This window comes from Halichoerus grypus, chromosome X, assembly GCF_964656455.1.
Source record: "Halichoerus grypus chromosome X, mHalGry1.hap1.1, whole genome shotgun sequence".
Classification (NCBI taxonomy): domain Eukaryota; kingdom Metazoa; phylum Chordata; class Mammalia; order Carnivora; family Phocidae; genus Halichoerus; species Halichoerus grypus.
This window is the reverse complement of record NC_135727.1, coordinates 52,531,100-52,557,583: the sequence shown is the minus strand read 5'-3', so window position 1 is coordinate 52,557,583 and position 26,484 is coordinate 52,531,100.

Below are 26,484 nucleotides of genomic sequence, written 5' to 3'. Positions count from 1 at the left end.
AGTATACTTCCTTTTACTTTTTAAAGTTCACACTACCATGTCATTGACTCTTACCTGTTAGGCTTATTTAGACAAAAAGACTTTCATTTCTTAGTGCATTTAATTTCCCAGCCACTAACATCAGGGTAGAATACAATCTTGATTTAATCTTTCTAAATTAAATAATTATCCATATAACAAAACCATTTAACCTAAAATATGTCTGAGGTAATCCAGGTTCTGACAAGCATACATAAAAAATTTTATTTTTATGAAGACACTATGAGCAAGAATAAATAAGGAACAATTTAACAATTCACACTTTATTGTGCAAAGAATATAGATTATAGCTATTCTTAATTAAGTTGGGCAGTTAAAGCAGTTAAGAAAGAAGAACAAAGAACATATAATCTAATTATTTTTATGTACCTTTAAAATTATTTTTTTCTATGAATTTATTTCTAATCAATTCTGTATTTAATGAAAGATTATTAGTCATGGTATTTCCTTTCTCCCTTCTTTTCATTCTTTCATCAAATCTGCTTGTAATTTAACATGTGTTCTTTGTTAATGAGACACATTAAAATGTTGTACTAGTCTTCTATATATATATATAAGAGGTGAAAACTCTGAACAATTCCTCTTTTGGGTGTTATATCCAGATGGAACTAGAAACTGGTGTAAGCTATAAGGATTAGTCTCATATATATCATTTATGATCTCTTTTCCAGTCCTCAAGTCAACTGTCCTCCCAAGGCCACAGAACCAGAGAATCCACTGCCATTTCCATTATACTCTACTACTTTAAGATATCAATAATCAAGAATGGGAAATCTATTTTTTCAACTATCATTTGATCTAATTACTTGGCAATATATATAAGATGTTAGGCAAATACCTTATTTTACCCTATTTGATCACTAATAGATTAAGCTCCTTAAAAGCACACACATCTGGAAGAAAGTACCTGCATCCAAAAAAACCCAATCCTACTTGCTGAAAATACCACAGCATTTTTCCATTACCTTCTTTTTAGGGTGTTAAGAAAAGGAAAAAATATCAGTAGACACTTAACTGACTGAGCCACCAGCCACCCCAGGATTTCTCTTTTTATAATTTTGACTTGAATTATTAATGTGATTCTGATACTGAGATTGGGAGTCATTGAAAATAAAATTCTGGAGCACGATGACAAAAACTGTCTTTACCTGAATGGGAAATGTCAAGATAGCTCTGTGGTAGCTCTACAGAGTGTTTTTGGGAGGAGTCAGGGGCTAGGGGAGGAGTATAGCAAGTATAGCTAGTATAGGAGTATAGCATTGTAAGTTCTGTATCTTAAGAAAGAATTTCTGTAGTCATGTTAATAAGATTTCACTCTCAAAATTAAATCTTTTTATAGATGGCACAGCATACTGTACCTTTCCATTTTCCTCAGACTCTGATTTCATTCCTTATTTCCTTTGAAGAAGATGATGGTACAATATCCATATTATCATATGGATCTGTGCCTGACCTATTAGATACATCGTACTGATGGGACTCTCCAAAGGTTATTGTATCTTATATAGATTTGTTTCCCTGTTTCAACATGTATAAGTCAGGGTAGGTAAGGGATACATAGATATCTTTCATTATGGGATTATCATTCCATAGTGCTCACCACTGCCCTCAGATTGCATCAGTCCTGAGAAACTGTCATGTGCTGCTCATATTTAACTGCTTATTTATTTTTAATTAAAATATTGTTATTTAAGCATAATCATCATACAGTGTTATATTAGTTTCAGGTGTAAAATATAGTGATTCAACAATTCTGTACATTTCTCCATTCTCATTAAGATAAATGTACTTTTAATCCCTTTATCTATTTCACCCATTATACCACACACCTCCTCTCTGGCAACCACCAGTTCTTTGTATTTAAGAGTTTATTTTTTTGTTAGTCCTTTTTTTTTTTTTCATTTGTTTCGTTTCTTAAACTCCACCTACAAGTGAAATCATATGGCATTTGTCTTTCTCTGATTATTTCACTTAGCATTATGTACTCTAGGTCCATTCATGTTGTTGCAAATGGCAATATTTCATTCTTTTCCATGCCTGAGTAATATTTCATTATATATATCACATCTTCTTTATTCATTCATCTATTGATGGATGCTTGGGTTTCTTCCATATCTTGGCTATTGTAAATAATGTTGCAGTAAACATAGGGATGCATATTTTCAAATTAGTCTTTTTGTTTTCTTTGCATAAATATCCAGTAGTGGAATTACTGGATCATATGATAATTTTATTTTTAACTTTTTGAGGAACCTCCATACTATTTTCCACAGTGACTGCACCAATTTGCATTCCCACCAACAATGCAAGAGGGTTCCTTTTTCTCCATATCCTCACCAACACTTGCTGTGGGTTTTTTGTGTGTGTGTGTTTTGATTTTAGCCATTCTGATGTGTGTAAAGTGATATCTTGTTTTGGTTTTAATCTGCATTCCCCTGGTTTCACACCAATGATTTTTGTTATTGTCGGTTCTTTTGACTTTAAAGAATTCAAGGTTTTGATATGATATTTCCTGCCTTCTTGGGAGTATTATTTGGATTACACATCTATGTACAACAGTAGATATTAGAAAAGGTAATGTTGCTAGTGGTGATCACTTATCAGTATGTCCTTGTGACTATGGTCTTGGGAGATCAGGTCATGATCTCAGGGTCCTGGGATTGAGTCCCAACTTGGGCTCTCTGCTCAGTGGGGAGTCTGCTTTTCCCTCTCCCTCTGACCCCCCCACTCATTCTCTTTCTCTTTCTTTATCTCTCTCTCTCTCAAATAAATATTAAAATTTAAGAGAGAGAGAAATCCTTAGCATATATTAACCTGCAGGTTAGGAGGAAGAAGTATTTAATGCCCCAGAAATTCTCCACATGATCATTGATCTGCTTCTCCTCTACCCTCCCAGGCTTTACGCCTGAAGTATGTATGGTGCTTCTCTTTGTCCAACTAACTCTATTCTCTTACACCCTTGAATTTGTTCATCAACCTGACTCTATCTATTGTGTTTCAGATCATGCTTCCAACTTTTTTGACAGTTCAAAATACTTGACTAAGAGCAATGGCTTTGGTGGCAGGCAGATTTAGGTCTGAATCTCACTGATACCAGCTTTCAGTTATGGAATTTGGGCAAATTATTTAACCACTCTAACCCAATTTTATCACTTGAAAAATCTTTTGAAATAAGGCAAAGTGAAAATAAAAGAGATGTATGTTCCGGACTTAGGAAAATGCTTTAATAAATGGTAGATATTGTTTCCTCCATGCTAATTCTTATTTTTATCCCCAGCCTGATACCTACTAACTCTCTGTGTTTTATTTGCTTTGAACATGCTAATCCTGAACTCCTCCCTGATTCTGGCCTCTTCTGCTGATAGTAAGAAATATTCCTTATAGTATATTGCAAAGAAATAAAGTATAATTACTCAAAAACATCTCTCTGACTCATGTGGAGTTTTCCAGCTAATCAAAATATACAGCTAATTTATCAAGCTGACACAAAATATCTAACAAATCAATAGATTGGGAACTTCAAAAACTACTGCTCTTTGGTATATTTAGCTTCACTTACAAATTTTTCCATAACTCTGCACTATCAATATCATAATAATCTATTTGGTAACATGAATCTAGACTTTTTCCAGTTATTTGGAACTGTTGTTCTTCCTAACCCTCTGGAAAGGCTGGGGCCTCAAATCAAAGATTCTTTTACATCTTTATGGATCAATGACCTTCCCAAAAGATAACAATCCAAGAATAAGAGGAATATTAATGTCATTTGGCATGGTAAATATTCCAAAACTGCTGGACTCTAAACACAGAGTTAATGATTCTCTTATATGTGTGCATAATTGCCCTTCTGCAAGTGTCTTCTAGAGATTAGACTGCCTTTGAAAGTATTTCTAGACAGAGAAAAGATGGCAGAGGAGTAAGGGACCTTATTCCAATTGGTCCCCAGAATTGAGCTGGATATCTACCAGACCACTCTGAGCACCCACAAAATCAGCCTGAGATGTAAGAAAATAGATCTGGATCTCTACAAACAGAATATCCCGGGCAGTTGGTTTCGAGGTACAAAGCGGGGAGCCATGATTCCACCAGCAGATATTGAAGGATAAATGGCAATGGGAGGGACCCTGGCCTTGGGGATCCTACACCACCAGTGAGTGACAACCTTGCATACTGGGGAGAGGGCACAGACTCACAGACCTGTAGCGGGGGGGAAAGGACTTTAGGGCAGCCCCCGGGATGGAAACCCGGAGCGGCAGGGTAGCAAGTTCGAACTGGGAGTGGCTGGCGGTTTTAGAAGCACAAAGGGCAGAGACATGCCCCTACATGGAGGTAGGACTGGGAGCGCTGCAGAAGGGGCACACAACCCAGGACACGGCAGTTTATAGCAGCAAGGACAGAAATGGAGACAGTGTGGCCTGGAGAGCTCACTGAAGAACAGACTGCAATCTCTCTGCTCTGAAGCAGAGGGTTGAAAGGGTCTCTTCTACTCTGACTCTCGGAAGAGATGTGGAAAGCCTCCAGGGAAAGCCGCGTGAAAACAAAAGCCCCAAAAAACTGATTCCCACTGAGCCCATCCCCTGCCACAGGGGGCAGGGCAACTCTGCCTAAACAGGGTTGTTTGAGTAACAGCACAGCAGGCCCCTCCCCCAGAAGACAGGCTGGGAAAACAAGAGGCCAGCAACCCTAAGGTCCCTAGAAAACAGGTGCATCTTGCTTGGGTTCTGGTCAATAATTTCAACTCTATACATTCCCTCAAACACCCATCAACAGAATGACTAGGAGGAAGAACCCCCAAAATAGAAAAGACTCAGAGATTATGACTTATGCCGCAGATTTACAAATGGATGCAGATATAACCAAGATGTGGGAGATGGAATTCAGGCTAGCAATTGTGAAGACAATAGCTAGAATGCAGAAATCAATTAATGGCAACATAGAGTCTCTAAGGGCAGAAATGAAAGCTGAATTGGCAGAACTTAAAAATGATATCAATGAGATCCAATCTAATCTAGATAATCTAACAGCTAGCGTAACTGAGGGAGAAGGACGTATAAGTGACTTGGAAGACAATTTAATAGATAAAAAGGGAAAAGAGGAGGCCAGGGAAAAACAACTCAGAATCCCTGAAAATAGAATCAGAGAAATAAGTGACACCATGAAGCGTTCCAATGTCAGAATAATTGGAATCCCGGAGGGAGTGGAGAGAGAGAGAGGACTAGAAGATATATTTGAACAAATTGTAGCTGAGAACTTCCCTAATCTGCGGAATAAAACAAACATTCGCATCCTAGAGGCAGAGAGGACCCCTCCCAAGATCAAGTAAAACAGGCCAACACCTCGGCATGTAATAGTAAAATTCGCAAATCTTAGAACCAAGGAAACCATCTTAAGGGCAGTTAGGGGGAAGAGATTCCTTACGTACAGAGGGAGGAACATCAGAATAACGTCAGACCTATCCACAGAGACCTGGCAAGCCAGAAAGGCCTGGCAAGACATATTCAGGGTACTAAATGAGAAGAACATACAGCCAAGAATACTTTATCCAGCAAGGCTGTCATTTAGAATGGATGGAGAGATGCAGAGCTTCCACGACCGGCAGAAACTTAAAGAATATGTGACCACTAAGCCGGCCCTACAAAAAATATTAAGTGGGGTTCTATAAAAGGAGAAAGACTCCAAGAGTGATATACAACAGAAATTTACAGGGACAATCTATAAAAACAACGTCTTCACAGACAACATGATGACAATTAATTCATATCTTTCAATAATCACTCTCAACGTGAATGGCCTAAATATTCCCATAAAACGGCATAGGGTTGCAGATTGGATAAAAAGACAGGACCCATCCATATGCTGCCTACAAGAGACTCATTTTGAACCTAAAGATACATCCAGACTGAAAGTGAAGGGATGGAGATCCATCTTCCATGCCAGCGGACCTCAAAAGAAAGCTGGGGTAGCAATTCTTATATCAGACAAATTAGATTTTAAACTAAAGTCTGTAATAAGAGACACAGAAGGAAACTATATCATTCTTAAAGGGTCTATCCAACAAGAAGATCTAACAATTGTAAATATCTATGCCCCCAACATGGGAGCAGCCATCTACATAAGCCAACTGTTAACCAAAATAAAGAGTCATATTGATAAAAATACATTAATTGTAGGAGACCTCAATACTCCACTCTCAGCAATGGACAGATCATCTAAGCAGAAAATCAACAAGGAAACAAGAGCTTTGAATTATACATTGGACCAGATGGACCCCATATATATATACAGAACATTCCACCCTAAAACAACAGAATACTCATTCTTCTCGAGTGCACATGGAACTTTCTCCAGAATAGACCACATACTGGGTCACAAATCAGGTCTCAACTGACACCAAAAGATTGAGATTATTCCCTGCATATTCTCAGAACACAGTGCTTTAAAACTGGAACTCAATCACAAGAAAATAAATTGGCAGAAATTCAAACACTTGGTAGCTAAAGACCACTCTGCTCAAAAATATTTGGGTCAACGAGGAAATCAAAGAACTTAATTCATGGAAACCAATGAGAATGAAAACACATTGGTCCAAAACCTATGGGATACTGCAAAGGTGGTCCCAAGGGGGAAATACATAGACAATCAAGCCTCACTCAAAAAAATAGAAAAATCCCGAATTCACCAACTAACTCTACACCTTAAAGAACTAGAGAAAAAGCAACAAATGATGCCTAAGCCACGCATTAGAAGAGAAATAATTAAAATTAGAGCAGACATCAATGAATTAGAAACCAGAAACACAGTAGATCAAACCAACGAAACTAGAAGTTGGTTCTTTGAAAGAATTCATAAGATCGATAAACCACTGGCCAGACTTACCAAAAGAAAAGAGAAAGGACCCAAATTAATAAAATTATGAATGAAAGGGGAAAGATCACGACTAACACCGAGGAAATAGAAACAATTATTAGAAATTATTATCAACAACTATATGCCAATAAACTGAACAATCTGGATGAAATGGAGGCCTTCCTGGAAACCTATAAGCTGCCAAGACTGAAACAGGAAGAAATTGACAACCTGAGTAGGCCAATAACAAGTAACGAGGCCGAAGCAGTGATCAAAAACCTCCCAAAAAACAAGAGTCCAGGGCCTGATGGATTCCCTGGGGAATTCTACAAAACATTCAAAGACGAAATAATACCTATTCTACTGAAGCTGTGTCAAAAAATAGAAACAGAAGGAAAACTTCCAAACTCATTCTATGAGGCCAGCATTACCTTAATCCCCAAACCAGGCAAAGACCCCATCAAAAAGGAGAATTTCAGCCCGATATCCCTGATGAATATGGATTCCAAAATCCTCAACAAAATCCTAGCTAATAAGATCCAACAATACATTAAAAGGATCATCCACCACAACCAAGTGGGATTTATCCCGGGATACAAGTGTGGTTCAACATTCGCAAATCAATCAATGTGATAGAACACATTAATAAGAGGAGGGAGAAGAACCATATGGTCCTCTCAATTGATGCAGAAAAAGCATTTGACAAAATACAGCATCCTTTCCTGATTAAAACTCTCCAGAGTATAGGGATAGAGGGAACATTCCTCAAGTTCATAAAATCCATCTATGAAAAACCCACAGCCAATATCATCCTCAATGGGGAAAAGCTGAGAGCCTTTCCCTAAAGATCAGGAACACGTCAAGGATGCCCACTCTCACCACTATTGTTCAACACAGTACTAGAAGTCCTAGCAACAGCAATCAGACAACAAAAAGAAATGAAAGGTATTCAAATTGGCAAAGAAGAAGTCAAACTCTCTCTTTTCGCAGACGACATGATACTTTATGTGGAAAACCCAAAAGACTCCACCCCCAAATTACTAGAACTCATCCAGCAATTCAGTAATGTGGCAGGATACAAAATCAATGCACAGAAATCAGTTGCTTTCTTATACATTAACAACGCAACTGTAGAAAGAGAAATTAGAGAAACGATTCCATTTACAATAGCACCAAAAACCATAAGATACCTCGGAATAAACCTAACCAAAGAGGTAAAGGATCTATACTCTAGGAAGTACAGAACCCTCATGAAAGAAATTGAAGAAGACACACAAAGATGGAAAAATATTCCATGCTCATGGATCGGAAGAATAAACATTGTTAAAATGTCTATGCTACCCAGAGCAATCTATACCTTCAGTGCCATCCCAATCAAAATTCCCATGACATTTTTCAAAGTGCTAGAACAAACAATCCTAAAATTTGTATGGAATCAGAAAAGACCCCGAATCACCAAGGACATGTTGAAAAAGAAAAACAAAGCTGGGGGCATCACGTTGCCCGATTTCAAGCTCTATTACAAAGCTGTGATCACCAAGACAGCATGGTACTGGCACAAAAACAGACATATAGACCAATGGAACAGAATAGAGAACCCAGATATGGACCCTCAACTCTATGGTCAAATAATCTTTGACAAAGCAGGGAAAAACATGCAATGGAAAAAAGACAGTCTCTTCAATAAATGGTGCTGGGAAAATTGGACAGCCACATGCAGAACAATGAAACTCGACCATTCACTAACACCATTCACAAAGATAAACTCAAAGTGGATGAAAGACCTCAATGTGAGACAGGAATCCATCAAAATCCTAGAGGAGAACATAGGCCGTAACCTCTTTGACATCGCCCACAGCAACTTCTTTCAAGATACATCTCCAAAAGCTAGTGAAACAAAAGCAAAAATTAACTTCTGGGACTTCATCAAGATAAAAACTTCTGCACAGCCAAAGAAACAGTCAACAAAACAAAGAGGTAACCCACAGAATGGGAGAAGATATTTGCAAATGACACTACAGATAAAGGGCTGGTATCCAAGATCTATAAAGAATTTCTCAAACTCAACACCCAAAAAACAAATAATCAAATCAAAAGTGGGCAGAAGATATGAAAAGACACTTCTCTGAAGAAGACATACAAATGGCTAACAGACACAGGAAAGAATGTTCATCATCATTAGCCATCAGGGAAATTCAAACCAAAACCACATTGAGATACCACCTTACACCAGTTAGAATGGCAAAAATGGACAGGGAAAGAAACAACAAATGTTGGGGAGGTTGTGGAGAAAGGGGAACCCTCTTACACTGTTGGTGGGAATGCAAGTTGGTACAGCCACTTTGGAAAACAGTGTGGAGGTTCCTCAAAAATTTCAAAATAGAGCTACCCGATGATCCAGGAATTGCACTTCTGGGTGTTTACCCCAAAGACACAGACATAGTGAAAAGAAGGGCCATATGCACCCCAATGTTCATAGCAGCAATGTCTGCAATAGCCAAACTGTGGAAAGGGCCGAGATGCCCTTCAACAGATGAATGGATAAAGAAGATGTGGTCCATATATACAATGGAATATTACTCAGCCATCAGAAAGGATGAATACCCAACTTTTACATCAACATGGATGGGACTGGAGGAGATTATGCTAAGTGAAATAAGTCAAGCAGAGAAAGTCAATTATCATATGGTTTCACTTATTTGTGGAACATAAGGAATAGCATGGAGGACATTAGGAGAAGGAAGGGAAAAATGGGCAGGGGGAGGAATTGGAGGGAGAGATGAACCATGAGAGACCATGGACTCTGAGAAACAAACAGGGTTTTAGAGGGGAGGGGGGAGGGGGGATTTGTTAGCCTGGTGATGGGTATTAAGGAGGGCACATACTGCATGCAGCACTGGGTGTTACACGAAAACAATGGATCGTGGATCACCACATCAAAAACCAATGATGTATTGTATGGTGACTAACATAACATAATAAAATTAAAAATAAATAAATAAGTTAATTAATTAATTAATTAAAATTAAAAGAAGAAAGAAAATTAGTTTTTTTAAAAATTACTTCATTTTTAAACATCTTTAAATATGCTAAATTTGAGATGTGTATGGGCATACATCTGATTCAAGAGATCCTGAATCTCCTGAAGTTTAAGAGAAAGATAAAAATCTAGTTTTGGGAATCACTGATATATAAGTAATATAAGCCATAGAATGATTATTTTACCTATTATGTTAGTTAAGAGTAGGTTTGGCTAAAAGTAATGGAAAATCCAAAATAAGAGTAGAGCTTAAATTTAAAAAGTTTATTTCTCTTTCCAAAAACAAACAGTTCAGGACAGCTAGAGTAGCTTCTCAAAGCCATGTGAAATATCAGATCTTTCCATGTGCTATTCTGTCATTCTCAAGCCATGGCATTTACTTCATGGTCCAAGATAAATTGCTTGAGCTCCAGCCATCATACCTGCATTAGAGTGAGGATAAAGAAGGAAGGAGAAAAGAAATACCCTTTTCCTATGAGAGTGCTTTCTGAAAACAACATACAATATTTCTACCTAATTTCCATTGGCCATACAGTATTTCAATGGATTCATGAGAAAGGGAGTCAGGCTACAGAAGTCTGAGGAATGAATATAAGAGCAGAAAATGAAAACTACAAAGTCAAAAATATTCTTGGAAAATTTATCTTTTAAAGACATAAGACAAAGAGAAGCCATAGATATAGGAATTTGTTGTTTTTACATTGGGAGAGGTTTATGTGTATAAAGCACTGGAGATAAGCCATCAGAACCAAATGGAAGACTTGTTTTAGCTAATAAAATAAGGCCATCATTTAGAGAAAGTAAAAGAAATAGGAGAGAGATGACTGGTGGGAAAAAAAAAATCAAACTTGAACAAAAGAACTGCTCTTCTAGGACTGGAAGAAAACTTCAGTTCGGGTCTGGCATCTCAGAGGTTGAAAGACATTTACTCTATTTCCGAGTTCTGGCATATTTTAAAAACAAAGAAATACCAAAACAAAGTTACAAAAACAGTAAGTCTTATTTTCAAATACTTACTCAATGACTTAATGGTAAGACTACCTAACTTTTAGTGATATACCTTGAACTTCATTTTTGTACCTTTGTTAACATTACTCCCTATCTGGATTATGCCTCAACACCCACTCAAAGTCCAAAATCAAACTCAAATGTCATTTCCCTTGTGCTTCCTCTGGCCCCTTAACTAGAAATTATTTATTTATCCTCTGAATTTCTTGATCTCTTACATGTACCTCTATTTTATCACTTATATTTTTCAGTCTTAATTTATAGTTAATTACACATAAGCTTTATCTTCTTTTATATCAATTGTTTTGTCAAATTTGGATCTTAGTTAAAGGATCAACTTCATTCATTTAGCTCCCACACTACTAGAAGAGTTCTGGACCCAAAACTGATAATAAAAGTATTTATACTGTTAATGGAAGAGCCAAGATATTCTCCATCTCTCGTTTTCAACTATGATTTTCAGGTTCTCGAAAATATTGCATCATCTCTAGGCTTCCCAAGTGAATCTTTAAGTCAAATACCCAAAATAATTAATATATGTTTTATCTTTGTATAAATACAAATAACTTTTCTTTAAACAAAATCAAATCAGAAGTAAAAAAAATGGACAACTGTAAGCAAAAGGAGTCTACTCATTATCAAACTATTTGCTGGAGATCTAGCTTACCCTAGCAGTAGCATAAACATCAAGAAGTCATTGATGTCCATACTCAAGCAATGTGATGTTGCAGCCAACAGACAGGAACCAGCAACTGTAGCTGCAAGAAGACCATGCTGTGATGTGGCATTCTGAAACATAATGGCTCAGTTTGAATTTAGAAGTTCATACATCAGTGAGGCCAAAAAGGAGAATAAGAACACAGTGCAAAAGTGATGCCAAATAAGAACATCAAGGTACATCTATTTAGATATAAAGAAAGTGACTGTGGGTCATAGATGGATTATGCCAATCACTCCCACCCTCATAATAAAATACCTATATAGAAGCCACAAGAATATACAAGAAATCAGGTAATATTTCCCCCCTTTTATACCACAGAACTATGGCAATTATAACTATTTTATACTCACACACAAAATCAGTCAGGGGAGAACATTTTAGAAAATGTCAGTATTTTTTTTCTACCTTGATGTGAAAAAAAAACTTGCAAGAAATACACTGTAGTATTAAAAGTTCTGCTTATAACAGTATACTTATATATAATATTGGAGTTTATTATAATCAGATATTTAAAAACCATCATCTATAAAAAAATTAATTAAAAATAAATAAAATAAATAATAAATAAAAATAAAATAAAATAAAAACCATCATCTAATAAATCCACCAGAAAAAGCTAATGAGCACTAGAATCAAAACTTAGTCCTTGCTGAAAGAGAAAGCTGATAGCTTAATTAATTACCATTTTCCTGATTAAAGAATAAACAAAGGTAGGAGTCTAAGCAACTAATATAAATATAATAAATCATTTTCCTGGAATTTACATATAAATATAAAATAAAATATAATTGGAATAAAATATAATTGAAAATTATAAAGCTAAATTCAAGAATAATTTAGTAATTCCTTTTTAATGTCTGTACCTATAAAGACATTTGTACAGTCACAGAATTTTAGAGATTTAATGATTTGATAAATCAGTTGCTTTATTCATCTCAATCCCTTACATACATAGGCATTCCATAAATGTTTGTTATCAGGGCACCACTATAACTACTGTCTTTGGACATGCTAGAGGCTGTGTGTCAGAAGAAAGTAAGCCAACATTATATTACCCCCAGGTAACATTTACTGTTATCATGTTACTGCTTTTATATGTCTTTTCTTGAATAATTATTAAATTATTATTAAACAATAGAGTTAAAAAGGACCTTACTCATTTAACAAATGTTTATTGAGCATCTACACTATACCAGATACTGTCCTAGGTGCTGGAGATACGTAAGAGGACAAAAGAGACAAAATTTTTGTCTTCATGTAATTTACAGTCTAATGACCTTAGAGATAAAATGTTCCTCATTATTTTTGTAGATGAGGAAACTGAACCCCAGACAGGTGAAGTGGCTTACCTACATTATACAGTGAGTTTGCAGTAAGACTGAACTTAGAACTCGGTTTCTCCCAGTGTACTTCACTTTCCACTTGACATGCCACCTTAAAACTTTCAAAAAAATTAGAATGGAAAGTCATTGCTTTTCTCTTCCCATTCTCTTTCTCTCTGTCCCTCCCTCTTTCTCTCCTTCCTTCTTTCTCTCCCTCTCTTTCCCTCACCTTCTCTCTCTCCTTCTCTCTTTCTTTCCCCTCTCTTCCTCTCTCTTTCTCTTCCTCTTTCTTTTTCTCCCTCTCTCTCCCTCACACTTTTTTCCTGTCTCCCTTCTTCCTCCTTTCTTATCATCCTAGGCCATTATGCATCAGCATCATACTGGCAATCAATTGTCAAGGTTTTGAAACACTTATGGCAATAACAGAAAAATATAATTTATATAGTTATAGCACCTAGCTACTTTTAAGACTATGTTCCTGTACTTCTTCAAATCTGGAGCAAGGAAAGCATAAGAAAGAAAAGAAGGAAGGTAGGAAGGAAAAGAATAAAAGAAGAGAGTTGGAAAGGAGGGAGGAGGTTGGGAAAAACAAGCAAGCAATGCCTTAAAAATGCACACAAACTGTAAATCAAGTTTCAAACACTCTGCCAAATGTTGATTGCTGTAGTTTAAAGAGGAAAATTATAGTCAGTTATGGTTTTCCTAAATCTAACTTGACAGCAAAGGCAATTAAAAATTGTAGAGACACTATATACAATGGAATATTACTCAGCCATCAAAAAGGATGAATACCCACCATTTGCATCGACATGGATGGAACTGGAGGAGATTATGCTAAGTGAGATAAGTCAAGCAGAAAAAGACAATTATCATATGGTTTCACTTATATGTGGAACATAAGGAACAGCATGGAGGACATTAGGAGAAAGAAGGGAAAAATGAAGGTGGGGAATCAGAAGGGGGAGATGAACCATGAGAAACTATGAACTATGGGAAACAAACTGAGGGCTTCGGAGGGAAGGAGGGTGGGAGATGGGTTAGCCCAGTGATGGGTATTAAGGAGGGCACATATTGCATGGAGCACTGGGTGTTATACGCAAACAATGAATCATGGAACACTACATCAAAAACTAATGATGTACTGTATGGTGACTAACATAACATAATAAAATAAAAAATAAATTATAGAGACACTTTCAAAAACAAAACACCTTTTACCATTTGGAGTCTTATAATCCTGGAAGCATTGTTTCCTTTATTATATTTTATTATTATTATTCATTTGAGAAAGAGAGAGAGAGCACAAGCAAGGGTGAGGGTCAGAGGGAGAAGCAGACTCCCCTCTAAGCAGGGAGCCCCATGTGGGGCTCAATCCCAGGACTCTGGGATCATGACCTGATCTGAAGGCAGATGCTTAACTGACTGAGCCACCCAGGCGCCCCTGGAATCATTATTTCAATGATGTTCTTGTGTTTCTCAACTAAACTATTTAGAAAAATGGAATATGCATGATACAAATAGGGACTCTTCTTAGATCCTCAATTTATATTGCAAGGGTAGTGATACCATTCACAAATATACATTTTAATTGGCAGAAATGGAAACTGGTTCTTTGGACCCAAATCTGTTTCATCTGTTTCAATTGGCTGCATTCCTTATGTTTGAAAACACTCATATTCATATATACATATATATATATATATATATATTATATTTATATATATTAAGAAAAGGGAAAGTTTGTACAAAATTGGAAACACCTTTTGAAATGTGAGAACACTTTGATTCCATCTGGGATCGTAACACTGAACAGAAGCTAACTGTACCGATGTGACAAAAAGCAATTAAACCAACAAGCATTTAGAATAATATATATTACAAAGAAAAAGCCAGTTGACTAAATTCAATAAATTTGTTTCTGTTTTTGTTATGCTTTGCTTTTTGTACTATAGCCACTCAAATCATTTTGTGTGTACCAAGTGTTAATGGTTGCAGACTGCTTAAAATGTTTACTGAAAGTTTTGAACTATCTCATAAAAACAAGCAATCAACAAATCATGACATAATAGTGCATAGAATACTTTAAAATATTGACCACTAAGCTTAATGCTTTAATTATCTAAAAAGAATGAAAAACATTTAATGAAATCCAACCCATATTTCCTAATTTAAAAAATAAATCATAAGTATACATAATCATAATTTTCATCATGCAAAAAGCTTGCAACTCTCTTACATTTTACTCATCATTTCAAATTTAGGGATGGCTCACTTACATCATTTGTTCTCTAAAAAGTTACCCATGGGCGAGGCTTTTTTTCTTTTCTTTTTTCTTTTTTTGTATGAAAGAAGTAGGTCTAGGCTGTCTAATTGAAATTTCCACATAACTAAAATTTAACTTAAAAGATTAAATATTAAAACTTAGTGTTAAATTTCAACCAATTTAAAGGCAGAAATAAGAAAAGGATGCTCATTATCACTACTATAAGTTAATATTTTTTCTGGTAGTATTGGAGAAAAGGGGAAAGGGTTGTGAAGAAAGAGGCACATTTACTATTATTCATAGAGAGTATGATTGTCTACAGAAAATTAATGAGAATCAAATAAATGAAACTATTAAAATGAAAAAGAGTTTAGGAAAGTGACTGGTGAAAATAATATATAAAATAAGTATACTATTTTTACTGAGTAAAAACATAATGGAAGGAAATATCCTATTTAAAACAAGAACAAGACATGTAAAATACTTAATCGTGTATCTATGAAATGAAGAAAAATTCAATATTTTACTATCAGATATAAAAGAATATGCGCACATATGCAGGGAAGTATTTATCTCCTTAATATACAAGGGACTCTGTAAATAAGTAAAGGAAAAGAACACAAGAATTTAAAAATGGAGAAAAGGCATAAATAAGAAAATGAAAAGGGAGATAATCAAATACCAATAAATATTAGAAAACAATTCACTGTTGATAAAAATAAAATATATCTTCGTTTTTAAATTGCAAATATAAAATCACATTAACACTCTATGCTGAGGGCATACAGCTGGAGATACAAATGACTGCATCTTTCTGAAGAGTATTTTAGCAATGCAAAACAAAGTTCTTAGAATCGTCTATTCCCTTTAACTCAAAATTCTACTTTTATGAGTTTCAAGGAAATAACCATATTTATTTTTATTTGTTTATAAATAGTTTACTAACATTATTTGCAATTATAAAATATTGGAAACAATCTGAACATTCAACCATATATGATTAGTTAAATAAATTATTCATTTATTTGATGACTATGCAGAGATTAAAAGTACCAAAAAATTCTTACTATATTTTTAAGTGTAAAAACATGTAAAATAATAATTGTATTTTTGTTTATATATATATGTATATATATACACACTGTACTTTTTCCTTATTTATTAAATAAATTATGCTAACATGTATGTACATTTTCTCAATGCATCAGGGTCATGTTCTATTAATTCATTAATCATTAATAAACATATGTTAATTAATATATCGGTTATTCATTATTAATTATAATTTGTTAAGTTATATTGGTCTGTAACAAGTGACCCTTAGGTGACCTTAAAGGATATGAAAAGGTGTAAATTTATATGACCTCTCATTAAATGACACCAGTGTTCTATCCCAACTTCCAGATAAGCAGGAATGAGAGAAACAGGCTTAAGCTGAAGGTTCTTATCCCAAGCACAGAAGTGGGCATATCCCTGAGTATCTCAGGGATATAGTGTCTAAAGCCCAAGGTGAAATTCAAAATGTTTAATCTTGGAAACAAGCTAAATCAATACGTCATTCAAACCATCCAAATCCAAACAGGGAGAGAAATTCTGGGCATAAAATCAACATGATGGAAACTGTGGGATAAACACTTAAAGAAAAGGGTTGGGAACAGTCTAGTATAATTTCTTAAACCAACTATTTGCAGCTACAATGGGCACTTTTTATGACTTCAGTGGCTAAAGATGGGAAATAAACTATGACCTAAAGTGTTTAACTCAAATACTGCACACACATACTGCTCTGCTTTATAAAGTTCTTAGGTTTTATCATTTTACAGTTGACCCTTGAACAATACAGGTTTGAACTGTGCAGGTCCACTTAGAATTTTTTCAATGCAGTACAGTACTAAAAATGTATTTTCATTTCCTTATTGTTTTCTTAAGAATATTTTCTTTTCTCTAGCTTACTTTATTGTAAGAATATACCATATAATACATATAACATACAAAATATGTGCTAACTGATTGTTTATGCTATTAGTAAGGCTTCCAGTCAACAGTAGGCTATTAGTAGTTAAATATTGGGGGAGTCAAAAGTTATACATGGATTTTCGACTGTGTGTGTGTGGTGGGGATGTCAGTGTCCTTAACCTCCACATTGTTTAAGAGTCAACTGTATTTTTTTCCTCATCTTTTCCTCTGTAACCTGCCACTTATGTTATCAATGTGCTTTATCTTTTTCTGAAGATCCCCTGTTCTAATTTGTTGCTTACCATCTATTATGTACTGGAAAATCATATAGCCAAGTATGTTTGAATGCCTTTAGTATAAAAAAAAGTGATGATAAAAATGATGGAGTTAGAAAATCAACATTTTGCAACCATGATACTAATAACTTATTCTGAAAATCAACAGGTACTAAAGCCATTGGATGATATATGAGGAACAGTATAGTATCAATACATTTCTCCACAAATTACATATTAATTACAAACTTTACAGTGGAGCAAACTAGCCATCATCATGTTAAAACCAAAGTTAACATCACTGGTGATAAGAAATGTGATATAATTTAAAGAACACATTTCTTCTACGATATCCCTGCCAAAAATGCATGACCTGAGTATAATCATGAAGAAACATCAGACGAATGCAAACTGAGGTATAGTCCTCAAAATATATGGCCTATAATCTTCAAAACTACCAATATCATAAAAGACAAGAAAGGCTGAGGTAACATTCTAATTAAAGGAGACTAAAAATCACATAACAGCTGAATGCAATGTGTGATCCTGTGTTGCTAAAAAGGACATTATTGAGACATTATTGGGGCAACTGTCAAAATTTGAATATAAACTACATTCCAGAAAATAGTATAGTGCCTATTACCTAAGAGAAAGAATAATAAAGGACAAGTAACAAACTATTTTTTATTTAAATTCAATTAGTCTACATATAGTACATCATTAGTTTCAGATGTAGAGTTCAGTAATTCATCAGGGGCATATAACACAAGTAATAAACTATTAACAATGGGCAAATATATGTGAAAAATAATGGGTGCTCTTTGTACTATTCCTACAATGATTCTGTAAGTTTAAAAATTTTTCAAATTAGGGCGCCTGGGTGGCTCAGTTGGTTAAGCGACTGCCTTCGGCTCAGGTCATGATCCTGGAGTCCCTGGATCGAGTCCCGCATCGGGGTCCCTGCTCGGCAGGGAGTCTGCTTCTCCCTCTGACCCTCCCCCCTCTCATGTGCTTGCTCTCTCTCATTCTCTCTCTCTCAAATAAATAAATAAATAATCTTTAAAAAAAAATTTTTCAAATTAAATTTTAAAACAGATAATAATAGAGTACCTACTTTTATTTTCCTTGAAGCAAAGTACATGGGCTTGACTGATACATATTTTACCTACTCAGATAACTTCTTGGCTAAATACTCTTTTGTTATTTAAAACAAATACAGAGAAATTAAATGTTAATAATTAACAAAATTTTTTACTGTTAGGCACTGAGTTGGATGTACTTATTTTATTGATACGAAATCACACTTATATGTTCATTTTATTCATAAGTCTATACCTTTGCACTATTCATGATTACTTACTTGGACAAAATGAGAAATATATACACTATAGAAATTTGTCAAAATCATAGCCTCAGGCTTCATATACATGATTTCATCATTTGAACTGAATTATAGGTTACAGTCATAATCAGAGAGTTGATAACTTTCTATGTGTGTGCCTACGGCAGTTTTATTGTCTAAGGTGGGAAGCAAGAGGTACATAATTCAATAGTATCATAAAGAATAACTATGAAAGCTATTTACCCAAAAAATTAAAAAAACTTGACTTTGAGAAATTATCAGTATTTTTACTAACAATTTAGAGCTACCAGTAGTTCTAGAAATAAGTCAATCATACTCAAGCTAAATAAGAAGTGGCTATAGTGTTCTCATCTCTCCTGTGAAGCAATGTTTCTCCAATGAGGAGAGAGTGCTTTTAATCCACCTTTGGTGTGATTCTGACAGAAAATAGGAAACATAACTGGAATACAAAAAATGTGGCCCATATGGATCTGCTTTTAACAAGCAGAAATCATCCAGTCTGAATGAAAGATTAACTAAATGTGTTGAAACTGAAATTATCTGCATGGTTTGATGTGGTAGTAAAAACTTATCACCTGAATAGAAATGATTTTATTTCACTCCCAAGACTTGCTATTTTGTTAATGTAAAATAATAGTTATACCAATTAATCTGTATACTTAAATATCTGTTTTAATTATGTAAGAAACATGACAATATTACTTTTGCTGATCAGACCACAATTCTAATTATTTTTTCCTTCAACTATAATTTTCCATAGAACTTTAATCATTCAAATCTGGAATAATAATAATAATGATGTAAATATAACTACTATTAACAGTAGTTGAGCACTTACTAATGATACTACCACTAATAAACATTTACATAATACTCGTGTCCTTGACATTGTGCAAAGTATCTTATGTATAATTAATTTAATCCTTCTAGCAACCATAGGAAGTAGATATTATCATTAGTTCCATTTTAAAAATGAGGAAAGTGAAGTTAAATTACTTGCCAAAGATAAGATTCCTAGTAAGTGGCTGACCTGGAATTTGAACCCAAGTGGCCCAACTCTGAAGTTCATTCTTTTAAACTTCTTCAATTACTATGTTTGTATACTGTGCTAAGCACTCTACAAACTTCTCTGGTTTGGCTGCAAGTAACAGAAAACATTATTTAAACTCTCTTAAACAATCAGAAAAATGAACAGAATTTACATAATACTTAGTTCAGAAATAAACCAAATTCAGGTTGGTTAATTCAGCCTTTCACTGACGTCATCAAGAAACCAGATCCTTTCCATTTGCCAGTGTTGCCCAATATGTCAGCTTGTTCTCATTGGTTCTAGGAAGGCTTCCAAAGGCAACTTGAATTACATACTTCTACATTCATGTCTGTTAGTTTGTCAGTTTCCTCTTCTCAGAAGAAGCAGAAAGTAAGATGGAATTGTGCATGCAAGAGATTTATTGAAGGAATGCCTGTGAATGATAAAGGGAAGGAAGGAAGGAAGTGTAGGAGGATCCTTTAGCTACATGTGCCTTAGGAGGACACCTAAACAAAATACAGTTTTGTCAGAAACATGGAATGGGAAACAGATGACAGGTAGGCCACAATCAGTATCTACTACATATCTTAAAAATTTTATGTAGTTTGGTGCTATGGGAAGTACTGAATAGGACTTAAAAGCAAGGTGAAGAAAGTGGACAATCTTTCACTGAAGTCTTGAATTTGTAACTTCTTGCATTGAAAATTACTTCACATGAGATGGAGCCGAAGTCTTCACTTTAACAATAATCAAACCAGCCAATTAGAATATCTCAAAATCTGAAGTCATAATTTTCTGTTTTCTATGAACAGAAGGCACTAATTTAGTATGGAGTTCAACAGAATGCCTATTCTGAGAGTATTCTTCCTCAGGTGCCAAAATAGTTGCTTCATATTTTTTTAAACTATCCATTCTCATCTTAATCTTAAATTCTGTTGCACTTTTTAGCTTACATATATAAACACTTCAGAAAGTATTTCCATAAGCTGCTACAAGAATTTAGAATTTTCTGAGAAAGTGATCAGTAACTATTTTGTGATTAAAACAAAGCCATGCTCTCAAATTTTGTCACTTTGATAAGCCTTGTCAACTCTCTTACCTCAGTTTCTCCATCTTGGAAATGGTATTCAATGCTTTCCTCATGTATCTGTTGCAAGGAATTAATGTGCTAATCCATTTCAAAGCAATTTATAAGCTATGAAGTGTTGTCTATACATTCTATATAAACTAGTAAATGATAGACTATTATACAAACAGAAGTATATTTACATCACAAAGCTTTGAGACACTGAGCTTATGTATGTGTTTATGAAATAAACTAAAAAACCTGAGGTAAACAACTACCCACAATAGTTTTTCTATGTGTGGGGGGAAAATGGATTCTGGAATTTCTGGATTAGCTGTCCAGTCCAATCCACCAATTGATTTTTATTTGTCAGAGAGAGGGAGAAATAGAGAGGGAGCACAAGCAGGGGGAGTGGCAGGCAGAGGGAGAAGCAGGCTCCCACTAAGCAAGGAGCCCAATGCGGGACTCAATCCCAGGACCCTGTGATCATGACCTGAACCAAAGGCAGACACTTAACTGAATGAGCTACCCAGGCATCCCTCACCAATTGATTTTTAAATTTCTCCTTTAACAGAAGCTTTGTGAGGAGCGCCTGAGTGGCTCAGTTGGTTAAGCATCTGCCTTTGGCTCAGGTCATGATCTTGGGGTCCTGGGATTGAGTCCTGCATTGGTCTCTCTGCTCAGTGGGGAGTCTGCTTCTCCCTCTCCCTCTGCCCCTCCTCACTGCTTGTGCTGTCTCTCTCTCTCTCAAATAAATAAAGTTTTTTAAAAAATAAAATAAAAAAAATAACAGAAGCTTTGTGAATAAAATGATAAAGGCTACACCATAGCTTCTATCTGTCTTTCTGTGGTACATAGTAAGCTCCCCATTTTCTGTCTTCACAGAAGCTATGCACAAACCACTGCAATTATATAGGATGGTACAATACCTAGGGCAGTGCTTCATATTAAATCTGGAAAGTTTCAGAAAATGACACTGTGATCAAAGTCAGTTTGACCATTTAGTATGTTAGGTTTTAATATTCATCTTTATTAAGTCTCAAACAAGTTGTTTTGGATCAAAGATAGATTTCTTATTAATTACCTTATAGTCAGTAATAAACACATCCACCCTCTTCATTCCCAACCTTATCCCTGGGGTGACGTGATGAGAGCCATGTCAAATTTCCTACTCAAGTAAGAGATATTTTATAGGCAAATGATGGAGAACAATGGGGTTTCTTAGTTTATATACAAAAAAAAAAAAGTTATCCTCCTTCCCTCATGAAAGAAAAGAGTGGACAAAAAACTTCTGCTCCTTTGAGATGGAATGGAAATGAGCCTGGATTTTCACCTTAACTTTTTAGAATGTACATATGTCTTTCCAAGGGTTGGATAAAACTTGGGTGCCTCCTCAAAGGATCTGTACTCAGAAAACTATAAAATACTCATGAAAGAAATTGAGGAAGACACAAAGAAATGGAAAAACGTTCCATGCTCATGGATTGGAAGAACAAATATTGTGAAGATGTCAATCCTACCTAGAGCAATCTACACATTCAATGCAATCCCCATCAAAATACCATCCACTTTCTTCAAAGAAATGGAACAAATAATCCTAAAATTTGTATGGAACCAGAAAAGACCCCGCATAGCCAGAGGAATGTTGAAAAAGAAAAGCAGAGCTGGCGGCATCACAATTCCAGACTTCCAGCTCTACTACAAAGCTGTCATCATCAAGACAGTATGGTACTGGCACAAAAAGAGACACATAGATCAATGGAACAGAATAGAGAGCCCAGAAATGGACCCTCAACTATATGGTCAACTAATCTTTGACAAAGCAGGAAAGAATGTCCAATGGAAAAAAGACAGTCTCTTCAACAAATGGTGTTGGGAAAATTGGACAGCCCACATGCAGAAGAATGAAACTGGACCATTTCCTTACACCACACACAAAAATAGACTCCAAATGTTTGAAAGACCTCAATGTGAGACAGGAGTCCATCAAAATCCTAAAGGAGAACACAGGCAGCAACCTCTTCGACCTCAGCCGCAGCAACTTGCTCCTAGAAACATCGCCAAAGGCAAGGGAAGCAAGGGCAAAAATGAACTATTGGGACTTCATCAAGATAAAAAGCTTTTGCAAAGCAAAGGAAACAGTCAACAAAACCAAAAGACAACTGACAGAATGGGAGAAGATATTTGCAAATGACATATCAGATAAAGGGCTAGTATCCAAAATCTATAAAGAACTCATCAAACTCAACACCCAAAGAACAAAGAATCCAATCAAGAAATGGGCAGAAGACATGAACAGACATTTTTCCAAAGAAGACATCCAAATGGCCAACAGACACATGAAAAAGTGTTCAATATCGCTCGGCATCAGGGAAATCCAAATCAAAACCTCAATGAGATACCACCTCACACCAGTCAGAATGGCTAAAATTAACAAGTCAGGAAATGACAGATGTTGGCGGGGATGCAGAGAAAGGGGAACCCTCCTACACTGTTGGTGGGAATGAAAGCTGGTGCAGCCACTCTGGAAAACAGTATGGAGGTTCCTCAAAAAGTTGAAAATAGAGCTACCATATGATCCAGCAATTGCACTACTGGGTATTTACCCCAAAGATACAAAAGTAGGGACCCAAAAGGCTACGTGCACCCCGATGTTTATAGCAGCAATGTCCACAATAGCCAAACTGTGGAAAGAGCCAAGATGTCCATCAACAGATGAATGGATAAAGAAGAAGTGGTATATATATACAATGGAATATTATGCAGCCATCAAAAGGAATAAGATCTTGCCATTTGCAACGACGTGGATGGAACTGGAGGGTATTATGCTGAGCGAAATAAGTCAAACAGAGAAAGACATGTATCATATGACCTCACTGATATGAGGAATTCTTAATCTCAGGAAACAAACTGAGGGTTGCTGGAGTGGGGGGTGGGGTGGGAGGGATGGGGTGACTGGGTGATGGACACTGGGGAGGGTATGTGTTCTGGTAAGTGCTGTGAATTGTGCAAGACTGTTGAATCTCAGATCTGTACCTCTGAAACAAATAATGCAATATATGTTAAGAAAGAAAAAAAGAAGAAGAAGAATGTAGCAGGAGGGGAAGAATGAAGGGGGGGAAATCGGAGGGGGAGAAGAACCATGAGAGACAATGGACTCTGAAAAACAAACTGAGGGTTCTAGAGGGGAGGGGGTTGGGAGGATGGGTTAGCCTGGTGATGGGTATTGAGGAGGGCACGTTCTGCATGGAGCACTGGGTGTTATGCACAAACAATGAATCATGGAACACTATATCTAAAACTAATGATGTAATGTATGGGGATTAACATAACAATAAAAAAATTAAAAAAAAGAAAACAAAAAAAACAAACTTGGGTGCCTCCAGTTTTTAGCTCCAAAGATGTCTCCAAAGGAAACATCTGGGAAATGCTGAGGGAGATAGAACTCTAAGCTTCATGGCACCTTGGGGCTTAACCTAAGGACTTAATTTGGGGTTTAAATGTTTGTCTCTCTTGAATCAGAACAATTATCTCTACAAATGATTACAGATCTAATTTTCATAGTATATAAACAATAAAATGTTCCTAAGAGAAGCAAAAGCAAGCATCCCCAATCTTTATATTGTATGCATGTCTTTGTGTTAGAAGGGTAGAGATTTTTACAGGAGCAACAAGAAATCTAAGGAAATTTTATTTCTCACAAGTGGGGACTTTCTGGAATATATTATTATACAATAGTTATATGAAGTTAATAGAAAAAAAGGAGATGGTTTAGGACATTTGCATTAATAACAATATAACAATTTATAAAAGGTGTTCCTTTTTTGACAGATGGAAATTGAGTGGTTACACACACAAAGATATATAAATATATGACCCACATCTATACACCAGTTTCATCAATTTAGTTCCTTGTTACTCACTGTAAAAGGATTGCTTAAATCCTGTAGTCCACTGCTATTACTGGAACCATTTAAAAAATTGCCCTGTTCATTTTCATTGCCTGGAAAGATAGACTTATTCCAATGATTTTTTTTTGTCAGAGAGAATGATGGGTTAGCAAAATGAGAGTCATGTTGCTTGAATTAACTAAATAAGTGGTCAGGGACTTCTGAGTACCTTCAAGCCTTTTATAATAATACACTTACATCCTAGTTGCAGGTGAATGAATGCACTCTGTTATTTCACTCACTATATATCAAGAAAGTACTGTAATCAAAACAGTAGTTACCACAGTATGGAGCTCTTTGTGGACGGCAGATGGCACTATAAGAAACTGTAAGTGGAGCCCCAAAGGCTTCTAGGAAATGCTCCCTCCCACACAGACTATTCTTCCCTCAAGCTCCTCAAAAAATTTAAGAGGTGAGGCTGACCTAGTGTCTCTACATTCTCTCCAACAGACTGCATTTCAGTTTTCATAGCTTCAGTTTCACCTCCACACAGTGCATCTGTATCTCACCTTCCCCATTCATGTCTACTCCCTTGATTGTGATTGTCCTGATTGTCCCTAAGATCTTTTCACAGAACTGCCATCTTTGCCATAAAATTAGACTATGGTCAGAATATTTCCACAACACCCCCAATTTTCTCATCACTCCCAGCATACTACTGATACTGACTGTTTGCCTAGGAATCATTTTTGATATCTATTTTACCTCTATGAATTTCCTGGACCTACCACTAGTTTTACATTTTCAGACATGGCCCTAATCTAAATCCTCATGTATCCTTTCTTCTAACTTCCCCCTATCAGTTTTCTCTACACATATAATGTTCCTCTAGTTCTTCTTGCTAATGTCTTGCATTTTCTCTTAGAGCCTTCAAATTTAAGGATAAAGCAGTGTTACTCAAAACAGCAAAAGCATGTATTATCTTTAAATGGACATCTTCCATTCTAACCTCTTTTCAGTGATCCTGATGTTGGACAAACATGGAACTGTTTGTATAGTTCACGATGAATTTCACAGCTGAATGTGTTCCTGTGATTGCCCTGTTGAGAGAATCATTTTATTATTTTCCAAAATTTGTGAATTTTCTCTTTCCAAGGTCCCAGACAACCAAAGATAACACAAGAAAATTAGCGTAATAACAGATCTAGCCAAACATATCTATCAGTGGAGAAACCAGAAAGGTGTAGAACCAAAGGTTTTCACTAATCTGCATCATGTTTCACAGTAACAAAGTAGCAATGAGACTGGATGTTGAATCACTGCATGGTAGATATGCAAATTTCATTTTAAAACCTCATACTCTTGGAGAGACCTTGCTAACAGAATATTGGAAATTAGCCTCCCATCAAATACAGCATGAGACAACTGCTAAGGATTTTAGTAAAATTAAAATCAGAGCATTTCACAGCCAAGACGGAAACCTGCCATATGTCCTCTAATAAGTACAAGGCGAATTAAAATATTAACTCAAGTGAATGCCTGTTGTGTTGAAGCACATGAGACTGCTGACAGTTCTGCTTACATTTCCTCATGTGACTTAAAAATAATTGAGACTTTTCCCTGTGCGCTGCCCAGTACCTTTTTCAAAATCACTGTAAATTCTCA